Consider the following 12,106-nt stretch of genomic DNA (forward strand, 5'->3'; position numbering starts at 1 on the left):
TATAGTCAAGTGAAATTTTATTTGGTTGACTTTTGTCTTTTTGCTTGTTAATTGATCAAACAGTTAAAATATATTATTTGGTTAATGGCTTTTAAAGCAGCTGAGAAGTTGACTTTTAAACTAGAATAAAAAAAACTGCTCTAGCTAACTTTTTTGGTTAACTTTTAACTTATTAGCTCACCTTTTTTCTAATAAACAACCAACAATTAATACTTAAATTTAGCAAAAGGTAAAATTTGAAAGGTAGAAAAATTTGAAGAGAGAGAATAAGAGGCAAAGAGTGGGATGGGAGTGGCAGGTTTTGTTTGAGGGTGATCTGTGTGAAGTAGGTAGATAGAGTAGCAGTATAGTGTAGTGTTGATGGGAGAGTAATGTTGATGCAGGTAATTAGCACACACTATTTAGTTTGAACCACGCACTGTCTCTGAGCTATTGTCAGCGCAACTCACGCGTATTACGCACAACTCTTCATTTCTAACCTCGTGCTGTCGCACTACTTGCCTTTGCCTCCTTGCTCTTTACTTCCATTTTCATTTTCCAATACTCACTCTTCTTCCTTGTTCCTCAGCTAGGTTTTTTTTTTATTTGCAGTATTTTTATTTTAGGTTATCTTATTAAGATTTTATGGGCGGAATATACCGGGAAAAATGAGGATGATGATTATAAAGATTTTATGCTTTCCTTTTTGGCCATGGATTTTTCTTTTTTTTTTAATCTCATCTACATATTTATTTTCTCTTTCAATCTTAATCACTCGTTTTTATTATCTACTTATTTTTTGTCGTATTCTCCAACTGAATTCTCTTTTTTACTAAATTCCACTCATACGAATTATTACTTTCAGTAAGGGATAGAGGGAGTTCTACTCTTCCGTCCCAATGAATTAATCTCATCTGCTTTTGACATATTATAGAAAAGACAGGTATATTAGATTTGTATATGTAAGTTATCGCTCATTTTCCGTGGATTTGTAACCCTAGAACATAGGTGCCCCATGCGTGGGTGTGTCTACATGAAAACTGGGTCCACCGGATGATTACGTCATAAATTGTCACGGCCTAACATGTTAGTAGAGCTGAAGGTTCGATTAAAAATTAAATAGTAGGTTCGAAAAGAATGACGTTCCTATTCTATTGATTACTCACACATGCGAACTTGACAGGAGTTTGCATGTGAGGGATGTTGGAGTGGTTTGTCGCACATCGATAGTGTTTAAAGATAGTATGCATACTTTATAAATCATTGGAGCCCTTTCTCTCATTGTCATATAATTTTGAGATGGTATCCCATTGACATATAGTGCGTATCTAAAACTAACAACAATGACATAGAGAGTAAAAATAATATATGTCCAAAAATAAAAATAGACTAAATTTATTAAAAATAAATAAAAAATGAAAATATGTCAAATTCACCAAAATGAAAGAGTATATAGCAGTGTATTCCCTGTCTATATGCGGTCAAACTATGCCCCAACCCTGCTCACCTTACCTTGTACACTGTTCCTTTTATAAAATTATGCTCCACATTTTTATACAACTCACTAAAACGAGTGTGGAATCTAAATCTTTATCGCCTTGAACTTTATAATATGTGCTCTACCACTGAATTGGAGATACATACGTGCTAGACAATTTGTAAAATATATAAAAAACAACTTTTTATTATTTTTTATATTTTAATAAATAATTAATAATGCTTCTTATTTAATATTACTATTTTTTGCTTTTGATTTTTACACGTATATGTTCGGTTCTAAATATTTTAAATTCTGTATAAATTAAAAATATAAAAGTTGGTATTAATAAAATTTACATTAAGACAAATTAAACTAAATCGTAATTGATATGATTTGATTTATACAATAAGTATAAAACACATATCAAGAGTGATCGATAAATAGTGTAAAAACCAAATAAAACAATAATATGTAGTGAATATGACGGAATATAGATTAGTTAAATCCAATAAACTCATACTCAAACTCAAACTGTCTTGTTAAAATTAAGTGATGTACTCCAAGCTAGCTACCATATAAAATTAGTAATTGTTAGAATATATAGCATACTTTGAGCCTTAAGTTGATGCTTAAGTTGGTTCATTAACGTGACAAAAGGTCACAAGTTTGAATCTTAATCTCCCCTCATTTAAAGTGAAATATCCAGCACCAAGTATGAGAAGTATCTGTGTTGCATCCACACTTTTTACACAAAAGACTCTCATGTGAGAGAGTGTTAGATTATATAACATATTTTGAAATCTCAATTATTAATTTAAACTTTTAATTGAATTGATTCTTTGGCAATAATTGTTCCTTCTTGTTAGGAAGTGTAAAAGATAACCTTAGTACTACGTATGCATAGTTTAATGGTCACGTAGTAAACATAGAGGATAGAGTATATAGAGTATAAATAGAAAATTCACCCTTAATGTTATAAATATGTTACAAAAATCGCATGAATATAAAGAATAAATGCAAAGCTAGAAAATTTTATATAAATTTGGTTTGTATTATTTTAGTGAGTATCAACCTTAAAAAAACAAAAATAGTACTTTTTCCATTTTTATTTGGCTGCACCAAACCATTTTTACACTATTAATCGTTCGATGGTGTATTTTACATATTGCGGCAATTAAACGTAAAAAGTTATAGTCGAATGACATCTTGTTTTATTCATCTCATCGGATACTTTCATTATATCAAATTTTTATAATTTTTAGTTAAGTATAATTCTAGATATAATCAACCTGATGAACGCATTGGACTCAGTAAAAAAGTGATTGGATGCAAGTAAAAGAAACCAAGAAAGTATGTTTTTTCACTTGATGATACAGTAAGTTATAATCATTGTAAAATATTTTGCTATTAAGAAGTTGGTACACACTAAAATTATTAAGAAGTTGGTACACACTAAAATAGCGTAAAGTAAATCAATTACATAAAATAACATATTATATTATATCTCCAATGTTATATGCAGGGAGAAGGTGACACATTGAACTCAGACCTAAAGTCTATGAAAATTTTGTCCCAATGGAATGAACAGGTTTTGTATACAATTAAGCACATATCAAAAAATATATAAATATAATTAAAATAAAAGAAAATAATATATGCTTTCTTCGTTCTATTATACTTGATACATTTAACATTTTACATAATTTAATATATAATTATGATCATTTATTTATTAAAATTTACTCATCGAAAATTAATGAAAAGTTAATATTATGAAAGTATGCGATAAAACGTTTCAATTAAGATCTCACTTGACTATATTTTTTTTACACAATAGCCATATACCTAGGGCGAACCTAGTAGGCTTCGGCCATATTTTAAAAAAATTTAAATTGTGCAATAAACTGTTGCCAAGAGACTTCGAACACGCGACCTTATGTACCTGTATTCAGAAGTTTGCGTTCACTGACCAACTAAGACGCGTTAACCTAATAAAGGATTGAAAATCATTATATATTTATTACAGAAAAACTATAACTACGCTGAACTATTCACGAAACAATCCATTAGTTATTATATATTAGGGTATAGAATATAAAGCATTAATTTTGTATTTATATATTTACAATGAACATGGAAGTAATGCTCTCAATGAGTCCATTAAGTTATTAAAATAATATATTCACGAAATCATTATATATTTATTGACAAAACTATAACTATTCACGAAACAGTCCATTAGTGATTAAAAAGAAAATATTATTTTTTATATTAATTTTTTTCTAAAATTATTTTTTTATCAATTATGCTCTCACTTAATTTGATTCTTGCGTCCGCCACTGCCATATACTGAATAACATAAAACAATGAATCGTGCCAATAACCGTAATATAACAAGTATTTCAGAAGAGAGAAAGTATACATCTAACTTTCCATTCAAAACTTTCCATTCAATTTCATTTTCTTAAGTCATTGACATTTGAACTTATTAAGCATCACTGGCACTGCCGAGGAATGAAAATCGTAATTAGTATAACATTAAAATTAAAATTAATAAAACACTAGATATCTCATATTTCAAAGTTTCGAAAAATACTTTACCTACTTTGTATTCCATTAATACCCCTAGAATATAACTTTTTTAAGTCACTTATATTTTTAAAAATTGACCAATCCAAACAAGATTTGACTGACATATTTGACATTTTTTTTAAAAATGATGACTTTCTAGTCAAAATTTATTCTTTTAATTTAGCAATAATTATGCATATTAATTGTTTTAATCAGTTTGTAATAATCCCTCTATTGATCTATTTCTATGGACGTTAGAACAAGTACAAATGCAGTAATTTTAAAGGGTTGGAACTTGGAAGAACACGTGTACTCACTTAATAGGGAATTGCGAGTTTGTAAAAAAAGATAAATATAAAATTATTAGAATTAGTTATTTTCCTAAATCTTGTATATCTTTTACAATATCTTTTAGTCAGTACTTAGTTAACAAAATATATCTTTATTTTATATGATCTTTTGATCTAAATTTATTAAAATTCTCCATTATAAATAAAGATCATCTAAAATAGATGGAATAATTTAAATTAAATATAAGTAATAAAATAAAATAAACTTCTTTTCTCCGTCTAACTTAGTATTCGATTCAGTTTGGTCTAACTTTGATCCAAAATAAATGAAACTCCGGAACATTATATCACTACAGCGGCAGAAACTCCAATGGGGAACGCATATATAAATCGCAGGAGTAGGAACTATTAATATTGTTTCACAACTTCACTTAAAATAATTGTCATTTTGTAATACTAAACTTACCAAAGAACTAAATTGCACTGTCCTATTAAGTCCTAATAATTGTATTGTTCAAGAAATTCGAACGAGAAAGTTTATTGAAGGTGGTACTAAAAAAGATTGATTTTTCTTTGTTGATAAGGTGTCTCAATACTTTAAAGATGTTAAGTGCAAGTTAGGACTGTCTATTTTAAACATAGATCATCTAATGTAAATCAAATACTCAAAAAAAAGGCAACAAAATAAAATAATTTTATTTTGTCTTTCTAAATGGAAGATATATATGAACATAATGAAAAGATAAGTTAAATCTATTAATAATAATTTATATAAAAAATAGATTATTACCAAAAATATAATTATAGCAAATTTAATCTTATTAACTGTAATAACTATTAAAAAAAAAAAAAAACTTGGAGTACACTATAGTCTATAAGGCAATACCTATAAAAAAAATAATGTTAGTTTAAATAGCAAGCGGCCAATAATAAAACCAAAATAGTAAGTACCAGTACTAATTACGGGCAAGTACAATGGAAATGGTCTAGGGTCACTACTCTTAATATTGTACAGTGACTTTAAGAGTAATTGCTCTTTGCTTTTGATGTGATACTGATACCATCTTTGATTTGATTTGATGCCTATATTTACCTACATTCTCCATTTATTTTTGTGTTTCTTTGACCTGACTAGTCACTATTACTATTTTCTTTTTATTCTTTTATTATTTTTTTCTGTTTCATCATATTTGTTATAAGGATAAAAGTTAAATAATTTAAGAAAGTAAATAAAAGTATGTAAAAGGTGTGATTTATAAAAAATGGAAAAAATGTCTGCATGAGATTAAAATTTTTTAATATGCGAAAAGAAATAGAAATATACCAAATTCTATGAAGACATATCAAATGAAATGCTGCAAAAATCCATATATAGGTGGAGTATTCAGAAAAAATGATCTACTTAGTTTTTAAGTATATATAGAAAACCTTATTAGGGTGTACTAATTATTTAAATGACTTGAAAACCTTGACCTTGTATAATTAATCAGACACATATTATTCACAAAATAGATTATTGTCAGTTATTGTCGTCTCATTTGATAATTATCTTTTTACCGGCTTAATGATTAGTTATTGATTTTTAAATTTTTAATTATTAATATATTAAAAAATATGTATTTGTGTTATTTTTGAATTTCTATAATATGAATTTGAAATATTTGGTATATGAGTAATTGTAGTCAAAATAAAAAATCTAATTTGGTAAGCTTTTCTCTAGATATTGAATTGTTAGAACACTTTTTCTTGAATCTATAATAATATATAAATATTACAAGTTGATATATTAAACTAATTAACAACGTATTGTCGACTAATCTCTGTCAAGGAACTAACTCAATTAAAAAATTAAGTTGATTGTTGAGGCCCTATCATATGTTATATACTCTAATACGTCCTCTTCGACGAGAGCCTTTTAGGCTAGAAATGTGGATGCAATACAAATCTTTCTATGCTAAATATTAGACTTTAAACGAGGGGTTATTAAGATTCGAACCCGTGACCTCTTGTTATGCAGGCTCTGATACTATGTCAAGAAACCAACTCAACCAAAAGATTAAACTGATAGTTAAGACCCAAAATACGTTGTATTTAATATTCATGGAGTAGTAGTACATACATTATTTTTTAATCTCATACGTAAATTCATTATCTCTCATACTAATTATCTTATTAATAATATATTTTTTTCCAAATTATATTTTCATATTATTCATCAACTAAATTAATTTAATAAAATCTAAAGAAAAAGTGGAAATATAAGCTTTGATACCATGGTTTTTCAAAATAATTTAGTTGACTCCATGGCTGACGGCGGTACGCTCGGATCGGATGGACCGAAACGCGATAAGATGAATGAAAAAACGGTACGAAAATAACAAAGAATCAAGCAGGTGACGCTCAAAAAGATAAGCATTGGGATGTCGACGGTGGACCCACTTCAAGTTGATGTAAATGTAAAGACATCAGAGGTGCAAGTGGGCTCCATCTGCGTTCTCATTAGCCGTCGTATGGACCCCACTTCTCCTCCGCCTCCTTCTCGGCATCTTAATTACGGTAATTACCTACTTATTGCATTCGTCAAATCTTAATTTTGTCATTGACTAATATTTTATTTTTCTTACAATATTCTTAGTTACAGAGTAAGTCCTGGAAAAGAGAGGTGGCAATAAAAATTCAACTTGTTAAAATAAGTGTCAATAATCTTAACAATGACGTTAACTTTGAACAATTAATCGAGCATGCTTTGTCTTGTACTTTGGAGATGATCGATAAAGATGTGCCGTATATGAATAGTTTAAGGTTTGGAATGTTTGATGTTGGTTTTTTGATCGAAGCAACAAAAAGGAAGAGTCAGTAACTTCGCTCGGCCGGTCGAGCGGATATGGTCGGGTCGAGCGAGAGTGAGTGGGTCGAGCAGCATGGTCAAAACAAGTCAGTAGCCTCACTGAAGGCTCACTCGACCGAGCGAGGTAATGGCTCGATCGAGCGGAAGTCGAGCAATCCAGTCTCGAATTCTTTTTTGTTTTGTTTCTGTTTTAATTATGCAATAATGTTGATGAATTACTTCCATGTTCATTGTAATGTTTATTGTCATAGTTATTTGGGGTGTTAATTGGGGTGTTACATGTGAGTTTATGGTGATTTATGAGGGAAGTCTAAGAGTGATGAATATCTTGCCTATAAATAGGATTCATCACTCATAGAAAAATTCACCACAAACACATATATTGAGAGTAGTCTAGTGCATTGTTAGAAACTTAAGAGTGCTCTTACTTTGCTCTAGTATTTGTGATCTTGAGAGATTGTTCTCAAGATAAGGAAGGTTTATTATGATTGTATTGTTAAATCATTTATAATAAAACTACATTTGAAGAGAAGGTATCCAAGATACCTCATAAACACTTGTGTTCATCTTTGCATTATATTTTTCATTTGTTTTTCATTGTTGAACCTCTTTGAGACTTTCATTTTAATATTCAAAGAAAGTGATACATGTTTTAACTGAGACAAGACAGTTGAATTTAGCAGAACTCCACTTGGCTAAAAGAAATTAATTTATGCATCGATCGACTGACTGAATGAAAAATGACTAACTTTTGATGGCTAGCTCGTTTGAAAGAGATGACATATAATTTTGTAAAACTTGAGAAGTATAATGAGGCAGATCATTTGAGCGTCGATGGCAGAAAAAGATATATTTTTGTTTGAAGATTTAAGACAATTGATTTTAGGGTTTATGAATACTGTTTTTGTATTAATTTTCATAATTTACAGATCTAATATTTATACAAGGATTAGGACCTAATTTAGGAAAGAAACTAAACTTGGTAAACCAGGAATTACCCTAATTACAATTATCTAAATAAACCAACTAAATATCTTTAGAATAAATTGATATTCCTACACTCCCCCTCAAGTTAGGTGATGGGATTCCCAATGCCTAACTTGGATAAAGTAGTTTCAAAGACTTCAGCTGAAACACCTTTTGTGAGAATATCCGCTAACTGATCTTCTGATTTTACATGTGGAATACTGATGATCTGCTTCTCCAATTTTTCCTTTATGAAATGTCTATCAATCTCTACATGTTTCGTTCGATCATGCTGGACAGGATTCTCTGAGATACTAATAGTTGCTTTGTTGTCACAAAATAACTTGCATGCTTCTTTTGGTGGGAAGTCAAGTTCATGTAAGATCTTTCTTAGCCATAATATCTCTGTTATTCCTTTTGCTACTCCCCTAAACTCTGCTTCTGCACTTTATAATGCTACCACCTTCTGTTTCTTACTCCTCCAAGTAACCAAGTTTCCCCCTACAAGAGTGAAGTATCCTGATGTAGATTTTCTACTATCTCGATCGCCAACCCAATTTGCATCTGTATAGGCTACAAGGTCGAGATGCCCATTTTTCTTAAAGAAGACTCCTCTATTGCTCGTACCTTTCAAGTACCTCAAGATTCTCAGCACAGCTTCCATACGTGAGATATGTGGTAAGTGCATGAATTGACTTACAACTCCAACTGCATATGATATGTCGGGTCTGGTGTGGGATAGGTAGATAAGTTTTCCTACCAGTTTCTGGTATTTCTCTTTGTCAGCTGGTTCTTCTCCGGGTGTTGTTTGGAGCTTATGATTGGTGACTATTGGTGTTTCTGCTGGTTTACAGTCAAGCATACCTACCTCTGCTAACAGATCTAGGACATACTTCTTTTGATTGATGAAGATTCTCCTTTTTGATCGGAAAACCTCAATTCCTAGAAAGTACTTTAAGTTTTCTAGATCTTTCATTTCGAACTCCATGAATAATTTTCCCTTAAGTTCCTTTATTTCTTTCTCATCATTTCCAGTTATCACCATATCATCCACATAAATGATTAGACATGTAATCTGACCATCCCTTTTCTTTAAAAACAGAGTATGGTCAGACTGGCTTTGTATATACCCGAATTCCTTCATTATTGTGGTAAACCTACCGAACCAAGCTCTCGGCGACTGTTTCAAGCCATACAATGCCCTGTTAAGTTTACATCCTTCTCCTGGAGCAAATTCATCTGAGAAACCGGGTAGAGCATGCATATACACCTCTTCTTCAATCTTGCCATGTAGAAATGCATTCTTTACATCAAACTGATAGAGAGGCCATTCTTTGTTGGCAGCTATGGAGAATATGACCCTGATGGTGTCTATCTTGGCAACTGGGGAAAAAGTCTCAGAGTAATCAATCCCGTAGGTTTGTGTATACCCCTTTGCCACAAGTCGTGCTTTGTATTTGTCAATAGTTCCATCTGCAAGATATTTAATTGTAAAGACCCATTTGCAGCCTACTGGTTTTTTCTTCTCAGGTAGAATACACTTGTCCCGTGTGTTATTTTTCTTCAACGCTGAGATCTCATCCTCCATTGCTTCTTTCCACCTTGGGTTTTGGAGAGCTTCTTCAGTGCTCGGAGGAAGAGAACTTGAGTATAGACTGGTTTGGAATGCAATAGCTGTCTGTGCCAAGTTACTCGTCTCTCGGTTAATAAGATACCGGGATCTCTGAGATTCAAACTCTGGATCATACCGTCTTGGGGGAACACCTCTTTTGCTTCTTGGAGGTAATTCGTATCTGCATGGAGAATTAACAATACTAGATATATCATTATTAGTTTGAGTTTCTGGTTCAGATGATACCTCTTGGGTCTCCGAAACAACTTCTTGATCACTGGATGCCTCAGACAAGGTGGGGTCGGCCTGAGGAGAAAGTAATACTATGTTTTCCGTAGAAATATCTGTGGGATTACCTACTTGCTCTTTGTGGTTCAGATCATTAGTTACAGAATATGTGAGCCAGCTTAAGTCATCATCTGTAGTCTCCCCCTGAGGACGAAGGTGGGAGTAAAAATAAGAGTGCTTAAAGAAGTCACAATCCATCGTAGTATACAGTTTGTTTTGAGTCGGGTCAAAGCAGCGATATCCCTTTTGGTTAGTACCATAGCCCACAAAGATACACTTAACGGCCCGGGGTTCAAGTTTATTCCGAACAGGTTTTGGCAAGTGAACAAACACAACACACCCAAAGATTCGGGGTGGGGGGGGGGGGGGGTAAGGAGTAGAAAGAGGGAACAGTGTTGTAAATATGAAGGACTTTAAGAGGAGATTTGAACTGAAGGGCTTTGGAGGGTAGTCTGTTTGTGAGGTAGGTGGCAGAGGCAATGGCTTCAGGCCAAAAATAAGATGGGACATGGGCTTCAAACATAAGAGCTCGGCCTATTTCTAGGAGAGTGCGATTCTTTCTTTCAGCTATGCCATTATGTTGTAGGGTGTGAGGGCAAGAGGTTTGGTGAATGAGGCCATGGGTAGTGAAGAATTTTTCCATATGTTGGTTCATGTATTCCCCCCCATTGTCAGATCGAAGTATTTGAGGTTTGGCTAAATTGGGTGACAATCATGTTGTAAAATTTGACTAAAACATCAAACACCTCAGACTTGTGTTTTAAGAAGTATATCCGGCACATTCTAGTACAATCATCAATTAAAGAAACAAAGTATGAATAACTCTGTTTATTAAATTCAGGAGCAGGGCCCCAAACATCAGAATGTATTAAAATAAACGGTTCACTGCTACGATTTGAACTAGGAAAGTAGGAATGTTTGTGACCTTTTGCAAGAATACAAGCTTCACAATCTAAGACTACAGTACTTTTAACTAATGACGGAAAAAGATGTTTCAGATACCCTAGTGATGGATGTCCGAGACGTCTATGCCACGTCCATAACTGATGATCTGTGAACCCTTGAGCAAGCAAAGTGTGACCCGTTTGAATCGCCTCGTCCACATAGTATAGACCGTCACGTTCAGTACCACGACCAATAATCTTCCCTGTCTGAGCATCCTGCACAACACAACCAGAAGAAGACATAAGCACATTACAGTTTAATTCCCGAGTCAATTGACTAATAGACAATAACTTGTGAGATAAGCTAGGAATTAAAAGACAATTGTTAATTTTGAGAGAGGGAGAAATAGTAACGGGCCCAACTTGGTCAACACTCACGCACTCCCCATTAGCAGTTTGAATGTAGGTTTGGGTTTTTGGATGAGTGGATAAAAGATCACGGGGGTCAAAAGTCATAGTATCAGTGGCCCCGCAATCGAATATCCATGGGGATGATAGACAAGGTTTGCATAGTAGACCAAGTCTATGGGTATTGTAAGTGGGTTTGTGAGTGTTATTAAGAATGGGCCGGTTATGGGGTTAAGAAAATATAGGCCGGTGGGTTTTAATGGGCTTAGGGTTATTTGAGGGTGAGATTATAAAAGAGTGGGAGTGTGAGTGTTTCCCTTTCCCTTCCCCACTTGTTTCGGCTTCCAGATCCTTCCCCTCCTTCCCCCTTTCTCTCTCTTCTGATATGTCTCTTTGTGCTTTCTGTTTCGTTTCACCTTCAACGCTATTTTTGTCTTCCTTTGCTTCTGTGTGAGTGGTTGGTTTGTTGGTGGGAGAAGAAGCGTCGGCGGCCAAGTGAGCCTTGCCGCCGGTTCTTGACGAAGCCTTGGTGGCGGCTTTCTCCTGCCGGTGTTCCTCCCACCATTCGGGGAAGCCAATGATTTTGAAACATCCTTCCTTTGTATGACGACTCCCTCCACAGTGACTACATTTCAGGTGAGTTTTATCCTCTATATTACGCTGGAATGAGACATCCGATCGGTGTTTAACGGCCAACCCACTCTCTATCTCTGAGGGAATTTTTCCCGGTGATGAAGTGTGACTCATAATCCCACGCCTTGAGATTTCTCGTCTGATTGT

This window comes from Amaranthus tricolor, chromosome 17, assembly GCF_026212465.1.
Source record: "Amaranthus tricolor cultivar Red isolate AtriRed21 chromosome 17, ASM2621246v1, whole genome shotgun sequence".
NCBI classification, from domain to species: Eukaryota; Viridiplantae; Streptophyta; class Magnoliopsida; order Caryophyllales; family Amaranthaceae; genus Amaranthus; species Amaranthus tricolor.